The sequence below is a fragment of the Hemicordylus capensis genome, chromosome 2 (genome assembly GCF_027244095.1).
Source record: "Hemicordylus capensis ecotype Gifberg chromosome 2, rHemCap1.1.pri, whole genome shotgun sequence".
NCBI classification, from domain to species: domain Eukaryota; kingdom Metazoa; phylum Chordata; class Lepidosauria; order Squamata; family Cordylidae; genus Hemicordylus; species Hemicordylus capensis.
Window position 1 is genome coordinate 137,957,956 of NC_069658.1, and position 22,359 is coordinate 137,980,314.

Below are 22,359 nucleotides of genomic sequence, written 5' to 3' on the forward strand. Positions count from 1 at the left end.
TCAAACACAAATCATTACAAAACAAAGAACAATCATAAAAACATCATCCTCTAAAGCAGCAATCTTCACTGTTTTTCAAACAGGGCCCACATTGGTTAAAAAAACCCACCTACCCTCAACTTGCATTTTTCTCACCACCGGGGGAGCCCTTTAAGAGAAATGAAGCCCTGTCAAGCCCTAGAGCCACCTTGGGTGGCATGCATGGAGAAACGTAGTCCTTCCCAGCAGTTTCCCCATGGGATTATTTCAAGTTGCCACTGAGAATCAAACAGGCTCCATTTTCCTTAGAGGAGCCCCAACATCACTGTGCAGTGCAGTGGAAATGGTTGCTTCTGTGCAGTGCTGTGCCAGGGAGACTAGGCAGAATATTTGGCTTCAGCCAAAACTTCACACAGCCTAAAAAACAATTAATGAGAGAGCCACATGTAGGATCGATGAGACTCACCATGGACTCTTGGGCCTTGCAATGAAGAACACTGACCTAAAACAAACACCCAAAGCAATGAGAGATTGAGAAGCCATGCTAATGTGATATATTAGTACACAGTAGACTGCAAAAACTTGAATAAAAATGCCTTCATTCTTGGGCAGGATTCAAACACTGGGCTGCTGCACCTTCTGTCAGAGGCTGTCCACAAGATGGCCACCGCCACCAATAAAGTACAATATATTCACATCCTCTTCCTTCAGATATGTCAACCTTGGTTAGCTCAAAGAATTTCTCTGTTAGGTTAGGTTATTGCAGGTACATCTGAATATTTTATTGGCTTGTTGTCTTTGAGTTGCACTTCACAACATTGCTTACCAGGCTATCACCACTCTGATGGAACTTGGGATTTGAGTTTCCATTCCATCCTTCCAACTCTGTAGTGCTACTAGTGCTCTCATTGTGATCATATTTCATAATATTATCTCTTCTTAATATGCCAGACATCTGGATTATGTGCTATGACAATCTCATTGAAAACAACATTCTAAGATGTTATGGGAAATGATCAAATATAAATACATAGATTTGTAAAGGCTTACATAGATTTGTAAAGGCTTTCAAGAACAAAAATGCAAACACATTAACCATTTTTGAAAATCTGATTTCTGTGGATTACCCAATGATTTTAACAACATATCTAGCATGTAACAAGACTGGCAAGCAAACATGATGTACTTGACCTAGACCAAAGAGCCCTGCATTCAAATCCTAGCTCAGTAAGTAACATTGGGCTTGTCACTAACTCTAAGTATAATGTACTCATAGGATTCTTGCAAGGACAATATAGGAGAGCTCAGTGTAAGCCACCCTCAGCTCCTTGAAAAAAGGATAAGATGCAAATGTTAAAATCTAAAGATCATTCTCTTGGAGAACATTAATCATGAGTTATATGAACTAATAAGATTTGCTGGCAGTCCCCTCCTCAGTGAAAGTAATCAGGACAGCCAAGGAAAGGAGCAGGGCCTTCTCTGCCATGGCCCAAGGCTGTGGAATTAGCTGCCAGGTCATTCTTGCAGGGAATAAGAATTTAGAGAGTAAGATGCAAGGCCCAACAGGATGGTGCTGCTCAGTTTCATATACAGTATTGCTTACAAATATAACAATACAGGAGGCCCTCTCTATTCACAGGAGTTCTGTTCCCATCTATTTCTGTGGATAATGAAAGAGTGAATAAAGAGATCTTAACCCTATGGGGACTGGGGATTTAGGTTGGAGTGTGCTGAAAATCACAATAAAAGAGTGCTTAAAATCACAACCAAAAATAGGGGGGAGCAGAAATAAGCACAGTATCTTGCTCTTCAGCTCCCCAGCAATACCAAACTTTCAAATCCTCAAATTTTTGTTCTTTTTTGAGGGTGGTTTTTTGTTTTTGCAGAAAAGAGCCACAAAATGGCTCAACCCTATAAAATGGCAGTAGGCAATTTTGTCAGAAGTCATTTCCAGCCACTCAAGTACCACAGATATGAGGAAATAACCCTAGTTTTGCCCCACCAATAAAGAAATTGGGTCGCTATGATCCAACTGCAGATACGTGAAACCACAGGTGCTGGGGCAGCTGATAACGAGGGCCATTTGTAGTGTATTTGTGATTTAATGAAGTTTTCTGTGTAGTGGGGTGGGGGGGGGAGATTCTGAAGGCAAAAAGAAGGGGAAGAACTCCCAAGGGACTGATAGTTTTACTCAATATGTTTTAATTGGTACACTTTCATAAAATTAGTTCAGTGTTGCCTTATGCATTTCAAGGCAATGCTCTTCTTCAGAGGCAATTCTACAAAACAATATGCAAATTACTACAAGAAGTGTGTGTGTGTGTGTGTGTGTGTGTGTGTGTGTGTGTGTGTGTGTATACACATACACACAGAGAGAGAATATAAACATTAAAATTATCAAAGTATAACTATAGTGTTATATGAATAAAACCAATCATAACACGGTGTTGTAAAAGCCATTATAAGTATTCTTAATGAAGTTTTCTGGGGAGGGGGGGTTCCCTTATAAGTCATCTCACTTAGGAGAGGTGGGGGTATACAAGTTTTAAATAAATGATATTGTCCACAGTACAATTTGTACCAGTTTTTGACTAGACTTTTGCAGTAGCCAGTTACTGTGGAACCATATATTGTTCTACGGTTGGTATACAAAAATGCGATGCTTAAGTTGACAAGAAGACAGCTGTGTAAATAGCAAGAACACTTACTGATGCCAATACTTATTAGTCTCTCCAGATAAAGATTAACCTAATCATAAACCTAATCTAATCTAACACATCAATCACTAATGACCCACAAAATGAAGGTATCTTCCCTTGTATTAAGCAAATTCTTCATTTGCAAATACAACTTAAGATTGTTGATTGAGCCTCTTTTGAGGACAAGCACTAAGTGTTAAAGAGGGATATGTGTTCTCCCTTACAGGTGCTGATAATCATTTTCTGCTCTATGGGCATTTATCCAAGATCACTGTTTGACTTCTCCTATTTACTTTATGGATGTTTCATGAATTGTGTTAGATACAACACAATGATTAGCATATGTAGAGTTACAGAAAAAATGGTGTTAAGCTGTCAACAGAAGTTGGTCCACTAAATAATTCTAATGTACCTATTACTATAAGCCTTCCAGAATACTAATTTTGTTAATTTTTGCAAGAATGAAGACACATACAAGACACATCTGCATTTAAAACTATAGTTAGGATCTCTTGTGTTTTTGCATCCTAAAATACGATGGCCCTGATCCAATGGAACATGTAAGTGTCAGAGGTGTTGGAAGTGATAGACTCTGTGCTGTCTCATGTCTCAATGACAGAGGGGGATAGATTAGTGAGTCAGAGGGCTAGAGGAGTCAAGACACTGGTCATCCCTTCTCTACTGCTCTGACACTATCCCTTTGATATGTAAATTGCTACTCTCAGGGACTTCCTGCCCGCCTGCCTTGCTACTTCCTCTTCCTCTTTCCTTTCTTCTCCCTTGCAACACACACACTCCTCTCTCCCTGCACCATGTGTGCAGAGATGCAGAAACCATCCCTCTGCATCCAGCTAGATAGATAGATTAGAGATCCTATCTCTCCACTTTACTATCTAGAATGGAGTTCACTATTAAAGACTCCTTATATTGATTCAAAACTATGAACTGGCTCCAAGTTTCTTTTACTCTCAGCATACATGCATGCCTAGGCAGACTCTGCTGTGTTCTGCCTCTGTGCACTCTGCTGTAATAGAAGGGTATCTCTTACCAGAGAGAATTCCCAACAAGAGGGCTATGACATGCATTTCCCTGGGCTAAAGACTGATCCAAGAGCAATATCAGAATCCCTGCAATAGTACCAGTCATCTGTTCTGGAGCAGAAGGCTCTCTTCAGTCCTCCGCCTCCCCACAAACAAATTTACTTACTTATACATTCATTCATTCATTCTGTTTATATACTGCTTTTTGACTAAGGGTCTTCAAAGCAGTTAAAATTAAAAATCAACAGAACTACTAAATCATTAATATAACAACACAATTACATGGGGGGGGGAATCCATAATAATATTCACAGCAGGAGACAACAGAGTTCATAAAAAACCGGCAGCTTACCATCCAAAGGCTTGGATGAAAAGAAAATGTTAACTACCTTTCTAAAGGGCCAATGGCATGGGTCTGGTAAATTGCGTTCGGGGGGAATTTCAGAAACTTGAGGAGGGAGGCACGCCTCAAAAAGCCCTATTTTGGTGGATTAGCCTTGCCTCCGACACTGCTGGAATCCATCACAAGGCCTCTGGGTGTGATTTCAATTCCACAATGGGGGAAGTGGAATTCAAATAGAAAATATTCCCCCAAATATCTCAGATCTACAGGTGAAACTCGGAAAATTAGAATATCGTGCAAAAGTCCATTAATTTCAGTAATGCAAATTAAAAGGTGAAACTGATATATGAGACAGACGCATTACATGCAAAGCGAGATAAGTCAAGCCTTAATTTGTTATAATTGTGATGATCATGGCGTACAGCTCATGAAAACCCCAAATCCACAATCTCAGAAAATTAGAATATTACATGGAACCAAGAAGACAAGGATTGAAGAATAGAACAATATCGGACCTCTGAAAAGTATACAGTGTACTGTGCTTGATTGGCCAGCAAACTCGCCTGACCTGACCCCATAGAGAATCTATGGGGCATTGCCAAGAGAAGGATGGGAGACATGAGACCAAACAATGCAGAAGAGCTGAAGGCCGCTAATGAAGCATCCTGGTCTTCCATAATACCTCATCAGTGCCACAGGCTGATAGTATCCATGCCATGCCGCATTGAGGCAGTAATTGCTGCAAAAGGGGCCCAAACCAAGTACTGAATACATATGCATGCTTATACTTTTCAGAGGTCCGATATTGTTCTATTCTACAATCCTTGTCTTCTTGGTTCCATGTAATATTCTAATTTTCTGGGATTGTGGATTTGGGGTTTTCATGAGCTGTACGCCATGATCATCACAATTATAACAAATTAAGGCTTGACTTATCTCGCTTTGCATGTAATGTGTCTGTCTCATATATCAGTTTCACCTTTTAATTTGCATTACTGAAATTAATGGACTTTTGCACGATATTCTAATTTTCCGAGTTTCACCTGTAGGCTGTTTAGGGCTTTAAGGGGCTTTAACACCAGGACCTTGCACTGAGCCCAGAAATTAGCTAGAAGCAAGTGACGAGGAATTGGCATGATATGTTTCCTCAAGGCAAAAGCCATGCCACTACATTCCAGACTGGCTGGGAAGCCTTTCATAGACTCCAGTCCACTAGAGCAATATCACTAGTTTACCATTGCATGAAATAGAGTTGATTGCCACTACAGTATGGTTGCCAGGTCCAGATGGTGAAAAACGTTGATATCCATCACCAAATATGTGGACATAGAGGATGCTTTTCACCAAAAAAAAAAAAAAAAAAAGGTCTCCATTGCATAAAATTTGCATAGTCGATTGGTATTATATATGCATATTTGGGGGGGGGGGGAATGGATAATTTGAGAATAGATAAAACTCACCATTGATGAACTGGAGAACTTTATGTCTACTCAGTCTGCTGTCTAGGTGCATAGTTCTCAAGGCCCCTGCTTCTTAGCTGTAAATTCATCTCCTGTTTAGGTTTTACCACACACAAGGTCCTCTGTACTCCTCCCTGACAGGTCACCCAGTCTACTTTCCTCAGCCAGGCCAGAAACTTCACCTCTTGGCTCAAGGCAGGGCAGCCACCTAGTTATGGATCCAGCCTCTTTGCATGCTGGCACAGCAGTTAGTGGAGGGGAAGAATGGCAATTCATTCCCCAAATAGCAAAGCAAAACAAGTTTGATGAGAAAGCAGCAAAACAAGAGGTCTTGAGACACTTCTTTAGTATTGAAGAACTACAAGGGTTTATTTAAAGAAAGGGTTATAACAAATGTGAAAGAGCCTGCAGCTTAATTTCAGATGTAGCTCATGGCTGAAGAGAGAGACCAAAACATACAGCCAAAACAAACAGAATGACAAAATGGAGATTAACACTGGAAGAACAAAAGGGGGAGGAGTCCAACACTTTCCCCCCATAACCCTAACACCACCACCCCACAGTGGTCACCATGAGACACTGCAGCTGACAGCTGATGCTGCCAGGGTCCTAGCTCCAACAGTTAGTGCACAGTCTCCCATTTGCTGCTTGTTCTCTCTGACTGCAAACATTTATATACTACTTTTCAACAGAAGGTTTCACAGTGGTTTTCAAAGACAGAGAAATAATAAGATGCTCCCCCGTCCCCAAAGGGCTTACAATCCAAAAAGAAATGCAAAGTAGCACCAACATTAGCCACGGACATTAGCTGAGGTTGGATAGGGCCAGTGACTGGCCCAGAGTCACCCAGCTAGAATCATGGCTGAATGAGGATTTGAACTTGGTCTCCCGGTCCTAGTCCAGCACTCTAACCACTACACTATGCTGGCTCCTATGTTCCAGCTGCCCCCAGAACTTCGTTCACCACAACAAATGCCAGGAGAAATTATTTGGTCCACAGAATAGTCTCTTTTCCTCCTAATGCAAAAACAGTCATTTGGTCCCCAAGACAGTCACATGTCCTCTATAAAAGTCCCTAGTTGGCAACCCTATACTGCAGAGACTCTGGGCATTACGGTACAGACATAAACTGCTTTAATAATCATTCTCTCCCCACCCAGCAAATTCTGGACACTGGTTGTGTGAGGAGAATTATGTACCCCTAACAGAGAATTCTCAGCACCTCTGCAAATTACAGTTCCCAGAATTCTTTGGGAGAACCTAGGTGAGTCAATGTGGCATAAAACTGATTAAGGGCTATGCGCTCTCAGATTGTTCTTGCTTTTTAGGCTAAGATAACAAATGCACAGCACTGTGAAGCTATTGATACACACATGAAAGCCTGCTTCATATACATAAGCTGATTGCACTACATATTCGGATTAGTTCAGAATGTAGTAAAGGACATACATGTGTGGCTCAGAATTGGAGTTTCATCATTTTTAAGCCATACTATGATTCACTGCTGGTAAGCTAGCACAAGATTGCATGATATAATTAAATGCTAGACAAGGAGCAAAGCCTCACAATGAAACCAGCAAGACACGGACCATAGTAATTACCCAATCAAGCATGTGGCCTTTCAAAATGAGTGGGATCATTCATGTGTTACACAAGCTGAAATGAATGTAAAGCCATGCACAGGCTATGAAAAGAATTCAAAGGAAGACAGAATTCATGCACATTCACACAGAGTTACCTTATGAAATATTCTAAATTTGCACTGCAGATCTGCTGGTCAACTAAATGTAACTTGGGAATTTCTTGTTGAATAATATTGATGAATACTATTTATGAATGTGGGAAACCACAGCCAGGCCGACATCAAAATTGTGGATGCTGGAAAGATGCATACAAGTATACTTACAAATCTGGGTATGCTGCAGATTTTAGTGCCACAGGCTGAACTCAAGTTCCCCCACCTTCTTCCAGTTGTGGCAATACAGAATATAATGCTGATTTAGTAGTCTTTCACTTCCACCCATGCTTCAAGCTACTTCTTTATTTTCAGAGTGCTACATGTACATTTATTCAATTAAATGTACATTTGTCCCCTTTAAAGCTGAATCTGTTTTTAAAACCTTGAAAAGCTGTTCAGTGGAAGAAGAGGGAGAAAGGTTAGTGACATCACTGCTATAACCAATTGGCACTACACACAGCCAGCTTTTGCTGTTAATGTGCAGAACTGGCTTCTCCTGAGCTCAATTTTTCAGAGAAGTTTGTATGTCCATACCAAAAGCAGTTAGTTCTACAGTAGCCTGTCTGCTGAAATGTCTCCTTTTCCTCCCAAAATGTTCCTTCCAAAGTTCACCTTTTCCTCCCCAAATGACGTAGCAGACAGAAGCCTGCTTTTCAGACTGCCCAATCCTAACATGGGGAAATGACTTGACTAGCAAGCCAGAGGTTGCTGGTTCAAATCCACGCTGGTATGTTACCCAGACTATGGGAAACACCTATATTGGGCAGCAGCGATAAGATGCTCAAAGGCATCATCTCATACTGCGTGGGAGATGGCAATGGAAAACCCCTCCTGTATTCTACCAAACACAACCACAGGGCTTTGTGGTCGCCAGGAGTCAACACCAACTAGATGGCACACTTTACTAAACCTGATACTTTAACTCCCAACTTGACCAAAGGTTACTCACTTCTCAAAAGGCATACTTAAACTACGGCCTTAAAGAGGACTAAAAGTTACTCAGATTCCCCAGGAAAAAACTGGAGTCCTGTGGGTGGGCTAAGAATCTAAGAGTGTTGTCAAAAGAACCCTCACGAATAACAACTATCAGAATTGTTTGGAGGAAGAAAAACTGTTAAATTGGCATAGGCTGTAGTGTCAATATACCCAAGGTGTCCCTGTGCCATTTTCTTCAGTGGAATAAACAGCCCGGTTTCAAATTTACTGATATCAGTAGAGTTATGCCAGTCTGAAGAACAAATGGATATTTACAACAGTTCATAAATTTCATCTGTCCTCCAAAATCACAAGGCTGACTCATAAGCCATGATTTGTTATAAAATACGAGAACTGTCAAAAAAAAGGGGGGGGAACCCTTTAATAAACAGAGCGACTCAACAACTTTGTACAGCAGTCTCAAGACTACCTGTGCACTATCAGCCCACAAGTTACCTTCATTTTTTAAATAGCTTGCTAGCATATTTTGACATTATAGAAGTTTTGTATTTTTGGTAGAACAGCTCAGCATTAGTTCATCATGAGCATGGTGGGCCTTTCTGTGGTTGCTCAGGTTAATCTTGATTGAATATATCATCTCTCAAAAAGCTGAATCTGGGAACGATACTTTCTGAAGACTCTGGAGACTGTTCTGGATTACTCCAGTATTCATGATGATTGCAGAGCAACATGTTTCCATTGTCAACCTTAAGGTGTTCCCTCTAACAGGGATTCCCAGATGCTGTTCACTACAACTCCCATAATCCCCAAGCAAAAGCCTTTTCAGCTTGGGATTTTGGGAGTTGTAGTCAACAACATCTGGGAATCCCTGATAGAGGGAACACTGGTCCCTGGGTCCCTTGCCTTCTTCTCCCCGCCCCCCCCCCCCCCCGCCATGCCATGCTTTTACTGCAGAAGAACTATAGTGCCATGGTGAAAAGCAAAACATTTTTTGTTCTCTCACCTCTATGCAAATAATTTCACACACTTCCCACGCATGCATATGCTTTCGCGCACACACACACTTGAATGCATGGATGCCCCTGGCTCAAAAACACTTTTTAAATGAACATGTCTTTCTATTACAGTCACCTTATATAACCCGCTGGTACATTTCCCAGACTATGGGAAACACCTATACTGGGCAGCAGCGATATAGGAAGATGCTGAAAGGCATCATCTCATACTGTGTGGGAGGAGGCAATGGTAAACCCCTCCTGTATTCTACCAAAGAAAACCACAGGGCTCTGTGATCATCAGGAGTCAATACTGACTCGACAGCACACTTTACCTTAACTTTATATATGCATAGAACATCAACAGGAAAGAGCAAGAGCAAACCCGTGCTTCCCGTGGGAATAGGAGTCTCCTCATCTCTAGCGGCTTTAAAAAAGTGTCTAAAGACATATCTTTTTACCCAGGCCTTTTAGCTTTTTAATTTTGTAACTTTTTAAATTGTGGGTTATTTATTGATGTGTTTTAAACTGTTTTTAATATTTAATTGATTTTAATGTTTTGTTTTTATTTGTTGTGAACCACCCTGAGACCCTGGGTTGGGGCGGTATAAAAATGTGCTAAATAAATAAATAAATAAATAAATAATAAACAAACTGCCACCCAGCTCTCAGGGGCCCAGGGACATTTGTACCCTCTCCCCCATTCAATTATAGCTATGTCCCAGGATTTGCTGTAATTTGGACTAATCCTGGAATGCCTCTAAATTACCACTCTCCCTCTACAACTGGTTGCTTATGTTGTGGGGAGGAGGAAAGCAAAATGGCATGTCAAGGCTTAGGAACATAGGAAGCTGCCATATACTGAGTCAAATCATTGGTCCATCTAGCACATTATTGCCTTCACAGACTGGCAGAGGCTTCTCCAAGGTTTTAGGCAAGAATCTCTCTAAGCTTCTGGAAAAGCTTGTATGGTTATGTGCAAAAAGACAAGTGTATCTCTTCTAAACAGCAATGGAACAAATTATGGAAATGGACGTAACCCCCCACCCCCAATTACCTGATGTGCCTTGTAATCTCCCATCCCCGAGTTACAGTACTGCCTGCATATACTTTATAACCCTGTGGGTCTCCAAATACTTGTGTGTAAATCTTTGTAGATAGATGTACAAACAACTACTTTGTAGATGATGTACAAACAACTACTTTGTATATAATTGTGCTTTGGCAACGTACTGTATACTTTGGTAGTTTGTTGGTTCAATTAAAAAAAATCTTGTCTTATCAAAATCTTGTCCTATCTTGGAGAAGCCAAAGAGGGAACTTGAAACCTTCTGCTCTTCCCCGAGTGGCTCCATCTCCTAAGGGGAATATCTTTCAGTGCTCACACATCAAGTCTCCCATTCATATGAAAACAGGGCAGACCCTGCTTAGCTAAGGTGACAAGTCATGCTTGCTACCACAAGACCAGCTCTCCTCTCCATGAGACACTGGAAAAAGGAAGGGGAAGCAACATATGCCAGCATTCCATGCCTCTTTGTGTGAGAGTATGTTTAGCATGATCTTTCTTCCCATTTTTTAAGGAGGAATAACTGGGCTTCTGCCTGCATAGGAAGGCCTCCCACATGGAGTGCCCTAATGGATCATGATATTAGGTAGAGGCACATGCCTAATTCTCGGGGTGTAGCAGGACACTTTTCATTAGGGATGCAGACACAACCACTGGGGATAGGCAGGGATATAGTGAGTGACAGGATAAACTTACTACTGATCCCCACTTTCTTTCCTTTGCCTATAGTTGTCTTGAAATAATTGTACAGTGACATTCTGCAAACTAATGTAAAATGGTTAATATCAGGTATTGCATCCCATATTTACATAACCCAACAAATGGTCAGAGCCATCATATAATCACTGCCAATCACTCACTTAAACACAAGAGTATAGCACTTTCAATGTGAAAGGTTCTTCACATTTCCTACACCCATTTTATTGGTAGCATGAGCTTGAATTGCAAAACTGACTTGCTATGATAAGAAGAGAGGTCCACACACTGAGCAATCACTTATTATATGCAGAAGCAATATGTAGTTTATATCTCATTCTATTCATTATGTTTTATTGCTCTTCAGAAAAGAGAACAGGTTTCTGGATCATTCTTTCTAGTCCTGTATTCTGTTGCTACCAGTGCAAGTACAACACATCCAAGAATCTGCCCCTGCCCATGGAAAGCATCTGTCAGGTGGCATTTGTGAGCAGTGCACATTCTGACTGAGTTCACGTCTACTAAGCCCCAAGGAAGAGAGCTGGTCTTGTGGTAGCAGGCATGACTTGTCCCCTTAGCTAAGCAGGGTTCATCTTGGTTGCATATGAAAGGGAGACTAGAAGTGTGAGCACTGTAAGATATTCCTCTTAGTGGATGGAGCCACTCTGGGAAGAGCATCTAGGTTCCAAGTTCCTTCCCTAGCATCTCCAAGACAGGGCTGAGAGAGATTCCTTCCTGCAACCTTGGAGAAGCCACTGACAGTCTGTGTAGACAATACTGAGCAAGGTGGATCTATGGTCTGACTCAGTATATGGCAGCTTCCTATGTTCCTATGTTCCTAACTGCCTCACAACTATGAGCTCTCTTGAGGCAGCTGCTTCTCAGAACCAAACAACTACTCTGGTGGCACTCTTTGCCATGCCAAGGAAGCAGTTAAGGAGCCTCACTTTAAAATTAAATTAATGGCTTTAATCACCAGTCTTAGGTTGCCAGAACCAAAGGGGTTTACTTGTGGGTCAAATGGGCTGTAACCCAAAGTTTGGCTTAAAAAAAGCCAAACCTGCCAAGCAAATGCTCAATAACACGACCCTTAGGAACTATACATCTCCCTGAACTACAGGTCCTAGAATTAATTGTGCAAGCACACTCCCTATTCTACAGAAGGGCCCTGGGCTAGCCAGTGAAAACTGCTTCTGATTGGCTCCACCAGAGCCAAATCTCACACACCCTCTTGCTAACAGACACGTCTACACGAGAAACGTTAAAGGAGGTGAATTATTTATAATGATCATTTGCCCAGTGGGTTGGAGGTCTAGAACTGTTGCAACTAAGGCTGTAGCCGCATTACACTCTTCAAAACCATTTTGAAATGGAGCCAGCTTGAAAGGATTCTGGGAATTGTAGTTCTGTGAGAACAGATGAGAAATTTTCAGCACCAGCACAGCAAGTTCCCAGAATTCTTTCAAAGTGGTTCAGCTTCAAAACCTTTGAAGAATGCAGTGTGGTAGCTAGAGCCTGAGTGTGAGCAGTAAGTGTCATGAAGCATGCATGTAAAACAAAAAATAAATTTGAACAAATATATTCTATTTCATTTGTACTGTTTAATTGTACAATCAGAGGCATGCATAATACACAAAGAAGCTATCCAATACAGAAAGGAGAACTAAAAAAAAAAGAGAGAGAGATCATTGTAACTGTAATGGTAAACTTGTCACAGCCAGAATGTGCCAGGATCCTGACTTGACAAGTTAACCATCATGGTGGGTCTGCTCTTAGTAGAACTAAGTCAGGATATATAAATATCCTATATAAAACAAACAAACAAACAAACAAATAAATATTTTTATTTTTATTTCTTGTTTACACAGTCAGACAGGTGTTATTGACTGGTTTGTCAATCCAGACATCGAGTCCTTCCCAAGGACCTGGGATGGCTGAATTTTATCATCAATACTGTTTGTTATTATAGATATCGTCACAAAATATTGATTGATTGATTGATTGTTGAATTTATATACCGCCTTTCGTTAAAAGACAACCCCAAGGCGGGGTTCCCAGGCTGTTCCCAGTAAAGTTGCTTTTTGTAATTGGCTGATGGTGATTTCTGTGGCCCCTATGGTGTTGAGGTGCTCTTCAAGTTGTTTTGGAATTGCACCTAGGGTGCCAATTACCACTGGGATTATTTATGTATTTTTATGCCACAGCCTTTCAATTTCAATTTGTAGATCTTTGTATTTGGTGATTTTTTCTATTTCTTTTTCTTCTATTCTGCTATCCCCTGGTATTGCTATGTCGATTATTTTAACTTGTTTTTCTTTCTTCTCAACTACAGTTATATCTGGTGTATTGTGTGGCAGATGTTTGTCTGTCTGTAGTCGGAAGTCCCATAATATTTTTACATCTTCATTTTCTACAACTTTTTCAATTTTATGGTCCCACCAATCTTTGGCTACAGGTAGCTTGTATTTTTGCAGATGTTCCAGTGTACCATCCCTGCTACATTGTCATGCCTTTGTTTGTAGTCAGTCTATGCGATCTTTTTACAACAGCTGATTAGGTGGTCAACGGTTTCATCTGCTTCTTTATAAAGGCAGCACTTGATGTTTGTTGCGGATTTTTCGACTTTGGCTCTTATTGCATTTGTTCTTAGTGCCTGTTCTTCTGCAGCCAGTATAAAACCCTCTGTTTCTTTCTTCAAGTTGCCATTCTTAAGCCATTGCCAGGTCTTGGTGATGTCTGATTTTCCACTTATATTGTGCAAATATTGACCATGCAGGGGCTTATTTCTCCATTTTTCTGCTCGGTTCTTGACTTGTTCTTTCTTGTAGGCCTGCTTTCTTTCATTGGTGTTGAATAGTTTCGCATTATTGACCATTTTAACTGCATCTTCTTCACTGTCCTTGATATATTCTACAAGGCCTCTTTTCTCTTCCTCTACTGTTTGATGGACTTGCAGGATTCCTCTTCCACCTGAGCTGCGAGGGAGGTATAGCCTATTGACATCACTGCAGGGGTGCAGAGCATGATTGATAGTCATGATTTTCCTGGTCTTACGATCCAGTGTCTCTAGCTCTGCCTGGGTCCAGTCTATTATTCCTGCACTGTATCTGATAACAGGTATAGCCCAGGTGTTTATGGCTTGTATGGTGTTCCCGCCATTGAGTTTGGACATGAGGATTTTTCTAACTCTCCAGATGTATTCACTTCCAATTTTTCTTTTAACTTCAGTGTGTGCGATGTTATCAGCCTGGAGAATGCCCAAGTATTTGTAAGGTTCTTTCTCTTCCAGGTTCTTGATGTTGCTTCCATTGGGCAGTTCTATTCCTTCTGTTTTTCTTATTTTCCCTCTGTTCATTATTAATGCAGCACACTTGTCTAGTCCAAACTCCATTGCTATATCGCTACTGAATATACGGACAGTGTTTAGCAGTGATTCGATTTCTGACTGGGACTTTCCATACAACTTCAGATCGTCCATGTACAGCAGATGGTTGATTTTACTTGATGTTTTAGATGTTTGGTATCCGAGGCCTGTTTTGTTTAGTATTTGTGAAAGTGGGGTCATGGCGATTACAAACAATAGAGCGAATAGTGAGTCCCCTTGGAAAATGCCTCTCCTAATGCTAACCTGTCCAAGTGTCTCGCCATTGATTGTTAACTGTGTACTCCACATGCTCATTGCTTTTTTTATATATATCTGAATGTTTTTGCTGATACCAGTTGTTTCTAAACATTTCAGTATCCATGTGTGAGGCAATGAATCAAAGGCTTTCTTGTAGTCAATCCATGCAACACTTAGATTTGTTTTTCTTCTCTTGCAGTTTTCTAAAATCCTTTTGTCAATCAGCAGCTGGTCTTTTGTGCCTCTGGTGTTTGGGCAATTTCCTTTCTGTTCAACTGGAAGCTGTTTGTTAGTTAATAAGTGTTGCATCACTTCATCTGCTATTATTCCAGTTAATAATTTGAACATGGTTGGCAGGCAGGTTATTGGTCTATAATTACTTGGAACTGCACCTTTTGTTGGTGCATGCGGCAAAGAAGCAATTCTTTTCTGCCCACATTGCATCCACAAGTTCACGTCCAGCAGAGTTGTCTAGGGTTCTGAGAGGTCTAATAAAAGCCCCATCCCCTTTGAATCAAAATTTGGAACTATCGGTTACCTGCTGTGATGCTTTTAATGATTTTTTCATGAACAAAATATCTTGTAACCAGCTGAATTGAAATCTACAATTAGATTAGAAACCCTTCCAAGGCCAGAGTCTGTTATGGAGGTGTTCAGCAACTCCTCTTATGTGATCAGACCATATCACTTTCAGTTTGTGACTCTTGAGGATGTGGACAAGCTGTTTCGGACTGTGCATCCTACCACCTGTCCTCTTGACCCTTGCCCAACTTGGCTTTTTTTAATCTAACAATCAGGTTATTAGAGTCTGGTAAACATCATAAATGATTCTCTGAGGGAGGGTAGGATGCCTCATCTTAAGGAGACTATCATTAAATCATACTTGAAAAAACCTAATTTGAACCCCTTAGAGTTAGGCAAGTATAGGCCTGTCACCTTGCCCCTGGTTGGACAAGATGATTGAGAGGTGGTGGCCTCTCAGCTCCAGACAGTCCTGGAGGAAGCATTATCTAGACCAGGCCTGCTCAACTTGGGACTTGGTTTTGGACTACAACTCCCATAATCTACAGCCACAATGGCCAATATCCAGGAATTATGGGATTTGTAGGCCAACATCTGCAGGAGGGCTGATGTTGAGCAGCCCTGATCTAGACCCATTTCAAACTGGCTTTCAGGAGTTGAGATTCTATGAGGTTGAGACTGCCCTGGTAGGCCTGATGGGTGATCTCCAACTAGGTACTGACAGAGGGAGTGTGTGACTGCTGGGAGTGTGACTGCTGATCCTTCTGGATCTCTCAGAAGCTTTGGATACCATTGCACATTCTATCCTTCTGGGTCTCCTGAGGGAGGTGGGATTGGAAGGAGGGAGCTTTTACAGAGTTTTTTCTCTGTGACTTTTACAGTGGTTCCATTCCTACTTCTCTGGTAGATTCAGTCTCACTTGCAGACTGTTGCTCCAGGAAGCAAGAGTTCCACATGGCTCTATATTGTCTCCAATAACATGTACATGAAACTACTGGGAGAGATCATCAGGAGATTTGGTGCAGGGTGTTATCAGGATGCCAATGACACCCAAATTTATCTCTCCATATCAACTTCATTAGGAAATGGCATAACTTCCCTAAATACCTTCTTGAAGGTGGTAATGGGCCAGATGAGGAATAACAAACTGAAGCTGAACCCAAATAAGACATAAGAACAGCCCTATTAGGTCAGGCCCAAGGCCTATCTAGTCCAGCATCCTGTTTCACACAGTGGCCCAGATGCCTCTGGGGAGCCCACAGGCAAGAGGTATGTGCATGCCCTCTCTCCTGCTGTTGCTCCCCTGCAACCAGCATTGAGAGGCATTGTGCCTCTGAGGCTGGAGGTGGCCCAGAGTCACCAGGTGGCCCAGAGCCACCAAATTGATAGACCTGTCCTCCATGAATTTGTCTAAACCCCTTTTAAAGTCATCTAAACTGGTGGCCATCACCCCATCCCATGGCAAAGAATTCCATAGATTAATTATGTGCTGTGTGAAAAAGTACTTCTTCTTGTCGGTCCTAAATTTCCCAAACTTCAGTTTCATGGTTCTAGTGATGTGTGAGAGATGGAAGTACTGACTGTGGGAGGTCAAGAACTGTGAGATGGTTTAGATCTGCCTGTTCTGGATGGGGTTACACTCCCCCCAAAAGGACAAGTATGTAGCTTGGGAGTGCTCCTGGATCCCAAACTCTCTCTTGTTTCTCAGGCTGAGGCAGTGTCCAGGAGCGCTTTTTATCAGTTTCAGCTGATACATCAGTTACACCCATTTCTGGAGGCAAATGTCCCTAAAACAGTGGTACATATGCTGGTAACCCCTAGGCCTGATACTGCAATGCACTCTACATAGGGTTGCCTTTGTATGTACTCTGGAAACTACAACTGGTACAGAATGTGGCAGTCAGACTGCTTTCCGGAACAACCCAAAGCGACCATATAACTCCGAATTTAAAAGAACTGCACCGGCCAACAATATGTCTCAGAGAAATACAAAGTGCTGGTTTTTACCTATAAAGCCCTCAACGGCTTGGCTCCAGGGTACTTAAGAGAGCACCTCCTTTGTCATGAACCCTGCCACCTATTAAGATCATCTCGAGAGGTCTGGTTATGGTTACCATCAGCTTGTCTACTGATGACTCCAAACTGGGCCTTCTCTGTGGCTGCCCCAAGGCTTTGGAATGTACTCCATGTCGAAATAAGAGCTTGTCCATCTCTGATTGTTTTTCAAAGACCCTTAAGACACACCTGTTTCCTCAGGCTTTTAACAAAAAGTAATTTTAATTGTTTAATTTTTTTTATTCTGTCAACATTTTAATTGTTTTTATTCTGTTTTGTATTTGCTGTAATGTGGATTATGTACACTGCCTAGAGAGACATATATCAGGAGGTATATAAATTTGATGATAATAAATAAATGAGTAGATAAACTTAGGAAATAAATATTGCCGCCGCCGCCACCACACAGTATTCCAGCTCCCCATTGCCTGGGCTAAGTAAGGGCTCCTTCAGGCTTCCTTGGCCTTGGAGAGCCTGCTCACACTCACTTTTCTGCTTCTGCCCTGCACTAGGCTAGGCTGCTGCCCTGACACTGCTGCATTCCCTGCTAAGGCCCATGAAGGCCTATCTACTCTTGCTGCACCACACCACCTACGGGGATTTTCACCCCCATTATACCTCCCCACTTTTAATCAACTTCCCAGGCCATTCAGATCTCTTTTATGTTTTTTTTTTAACTTTCTTATCAGAAAGATGAGATATCTCTAAATGTCACCAAGTTTTGCTGGACTGCTAGCAAAATCCAGTAACAAACATTAACCCCTGCACAATGAAAGAGGCTTGAATTTATTCTGCATAGGTGGATACAGTATTTCTTGTGCTACTGTATTATGCTTAATTTTCTGACTTGTATTGCGTATTTACTGGTTGACAGTATCAATAAAAACTGACTGACTGACTGACACCACCTACAAAGTCTGGCTGAGCAATGGGGTGAGATATTGTTTTATTTATTATTATTTACAATTCATATCCCGCTCTTCCTCCAAGGAGTCCAGAGTGGTGTACTACATACTTAAGTTTCTCCTCACAACAACCCTGTGAAGTAGGCTAGGCTGAGAGAGAAGTGACTGGCCCAGAGTCACCCAGCTAGTATCATGGCTAAATGGGGATTTGATCTCAGGTCTCCCTAATCCTAGTCCAGCACGCTAACCACTACACCATGCTGGAGACACAGATAGAACTGTATCTCCAGTGCATTGCAATACTGTGTTTCCCACCTTTCCTTCTTCTAATGGCAAACCCCTAGGCTTGCTAATTCCTGCAACTCCTCCCCCATCCATCAAGATTGTGTCCACACCTATTCACTTGAATGAGTCCAGTTCTTATCTTTGTATTTCCTGTCTTGCTATAATCATCTTCCTTTTTGTTTTCCTGCCCCAATTTTGCATGCATGGATTAATTCTATTTCTCTAAACATCTTCCTAATTCATTTTACAGTGACATGTAGTACTCCTTGTTATACAGTAAGGGCCATTTGATACAGGCACCAAATATATCTTCTGTTGCCCCCGTCTTTTATTGCTGTCATAGGTCCTCTGTAGGGGATGCTAACTGTGCTTAACAAGCACCCCCTGCAAAGTATCAGCAACAATAGCTGATGTGGAGGCTGCATTATTTTCACTGTGTAATTTACAGATTTTGGCTGTTTTTCCTTGTTTATTCAGGGCACTGGGCATGTACTGGAATTCCTCTGATGCCAAAGTGAGACGTTTAAGATCGTTCATACATTTTCTCTTGTTATCTGTTCTTACATTTTCTTTACTCTCCCCAAAAGAGAGTAAAGAAAATGTTAGCAAGGAGAGCTAGTCTTGTGGTAGCAAGCATGACTTGTCCTTTTAGCTAAGCAGGGTTTGCCCTGGTTGCATATGAATGGGAGACTAGAAGTGTGAGCACTGAAAGATATTCCCCTCAGGGGATGGAGCCGCTCTGGGAAGAGCAGAAAATTCCAAGTTCCCTCCCTAGCATCATCTCCAAGATAGGACTGAGAGAGATTCCTGCCTGCAACCATGGAGAAGCCACTGCCAGTCTGTGAAGAAAATACTGAGATAGATAGACTCAGGTCTGACTCAGTATATGGCAGTTTCCTATGTCCCACCCCTTTTACATGTCTATGCTGTATTTCTATCAGTTGAGCTTCTAAATTACTGAGATGCTAGGGATTTGGGGATTGACAGGAAAATTTCATTTGTGGAGGCAGAATTTTCATTTGGGGAAGCATTGCCTCCATTTTGGGGAAGCATGCTTCCATTTGGGGAATCATTGCCTCCATCAATATTCATTTCAGGACCAATCTGTCCGGGGTAGCTCAGGAGTTCATAGCAGCCAGGACAACCATGAGGTGTCCTAACTGGTCTCTCGAATGACGCATATTGCAGGTCACATGCTTGATTTGGTCTTTTACTCTGATCAGGGTGGTGTTCCGTGGGTGGGGACTCCTGTGATTTCCCCATTGTCATGGACAGACCACCATCTGGTTAAGGTTGGACTTACAACCACTTCCCACCTCTGCAGGGGTGAGGGGCCCATTAGGGTCCGCCCGAACAGGTTATTGGATCCAGTAAGATTTCAAGAAGCCTTGGAGGGATTCAGTGTTGGCTTTGCCACTGATCCTGCTGATGCCCTGGTTGAGAATTGGAACAACTTGGAACACCAATTCTCACCAGGGCAGTAGAAACGATTGCTCCCAAGCATCCCCTCCACCCTGCTTCAAATTTGGCCCCTTGGTATACGGAAGATCTACGGGGTCTGAAGCGGCAAGGTAGCTGACTGGAGTGCAAATGAAGAAAGACTCAACTCGAATAGCAATAGCACTTACATTTATATACCGCTCTATAGCTGGAAGCTCTCTAAGCGGTTTACAATGATTTAGCATATTGCCCCCCCAACATCTGGGTACTCATTTTACCGACCTCGGAAGGATGGAAGGCTGAGTCAACCTTGAGCCCTTGGTCAGGATCGAACTTGCAACCTTCTGGTTACAGGGTGGCAGTTTTACCACTGCGCCACCAGGGGCAACTCAAATCTGACCGATCGCAACATAGAACACATCTAAAGATCTATGCTCAGGCAATACATGCGGCAAAGAGGCAGTTCTTTTCTGCCCGTATTGCCTCTGCGAGTTCATGTCCAGCGGAGTTGTTCAGGGTTATGAGGGGACTAGTATCTCCCCCCCCCCCCGAACCAGAATTTGGAGTCATCAGTTACCCGCTGTGATGTTTTAAAAGAGTTTTTCGCAGATAAAATCTCTCTGATTCGGGCCGACCTAGATGGAGACTCCACAATTAATTTGATGTCTGAGCTGGAGGTGCCCAACAACTCCTCTTATGTTATTCGACTGGATCGGTTTCAGTTTGTGACTCCTGAGGATGTAGACAAGCTGCTTGGAGCAGTGAGGCCTACCACTAGTTCTCTTGACCTCTGTCCGACATGGCTTGTTCGATCTAGCAGGGAGGTTGTTGTAGACAGCCTGGCAGAAATCATAAATGCTTCTCTGAGGGAGGGCAGGATGCCTCCTTGTCTTAAGAAGGCAATCATTAGACCTCTTCTAAAGAAGCCTGCATTAGATCCCTTGGAGTTGAGCAATTATAGGCCTGTTTCCAACCTCCCATGGCTGGGCAAGGTAATTGAGAAGGTGGTGGCCTCTCAGCTCTGGGCGGTCTTGGAGGAAACTGATTATTTAGACCCATTTCAAACTGGTTTTCGGGTGGGCTACGGGATGGAGACTGCCTTGGTCAGCCTGATGGATGATCTCCAATTGGGAATTGATGGAGGAAGTGTGACTCAGTTGGTCCTTTTGGATCTCTCAGCAGCTTTCAGTACTAACGTCCATAGTATCTTTCTGGAATGTCTGAGGGTGTTGGGGGTGGGAGGCACTGTTTTACAATCGATGGTGTCGATTGGAGACTGTTGTTCTTCAAAATCTGAGCTTAAATATGAAGGAGGCAATAGTTACACCTCTTCTTAAGAAGCCTTTCCTGGATCCCTCAGAGATAGATAGTTATAGGCCAATCTCCAATCTCCCCTGGCTGGGCAGGGCAATTGAGAGGGTGGTGGCTAACCAGCTCCAGGCAGTTTTGGAGGAAACTGATTATCTAGACCCATTTCAAACTGGCTTTAGAACGGGCTATGGGGTTGAGACAGCCTTGGTCGGCCAGATGGATGACCTTTACCAGGGAATCGACAGAGGGAGTGTGACTCTGTTGGTCCTCTTGGATCTCTCGGCAGCGTTCGATACTATCGACCATGATATCTTTCTGGATCGCCTGGTGGAGTTGGGAATAGGGGGCACTGCTTTGCAGTGGTTCCGTTCCTATCTCTTGGGTAGATCCCAGATGGTGGAGCTTTGTGACAGTCGCTTCTCAAAGCAGGAGCTGTTATATGGAGTCCCTCAGGGCTCCATTCTGTCACCAATGCTTTTCAATATCTACATGAAACCGCTGGGTGAGGTCATCAGTAGATTTGTTGCTGGGTGTTATCAGTATGCTGATGACACACAAATCTACTTCTCCTTTTCATCTTCAGGAAATGACACTCATTCTCTAAATGCCTGCCTACAGGCAGTAATGGGCTGGATGAGGGATAACAGACTGAATCCAAGCAAGACGGAGGTGCTCATTGTGGGGGCTCAGAATCTGAGGAGTGAGTTAGATCTTCCTGTGCTGGATGGGGTTACACTCCCCCAGAAGGAGCAGGTGTGCAGCTTGGGAGTACTTCTGGACCCAGGCCTCACCCTGGTTTCTCAGGTGGAGGCCATGGCCAGGAGTGCTTTCTATCAGCTTCAGCTGATTCGACAGCTGCGCCCATTCCTTGAGGAGGATGACCTCAAAACAGTGGTGCACCAGCTGGTAACCTCCCGGCTTGACTATTGCAATGCGCTCTACATGGGGCTGCCTTTGTTCGTAGTTCGGAAACTTCAATTAGTTCAGAATGCGGCAGTCAGATTGGTCTCTGGGGTAGCCCAGAGAGACCATATTACACCTATTTTGAAACAACTGCACTGGCTGCCCATATGTTTCCAGGCAAAATACAAAGTGCTGGTAATTACCTTTGAAGCCCTGAACAGCTTAGGCCCGAGTTATCTTAGAGAGCGCCTTCTTCTGCGTGATCCCCACCGCACATTAAGGTCATCTGAGGAGGTTCGTCTCCAGTTACCACCAGCTCGTCTGGTGGTGACTTGGAGGCGGGCCTTCTCTATAGCTGCTCCGG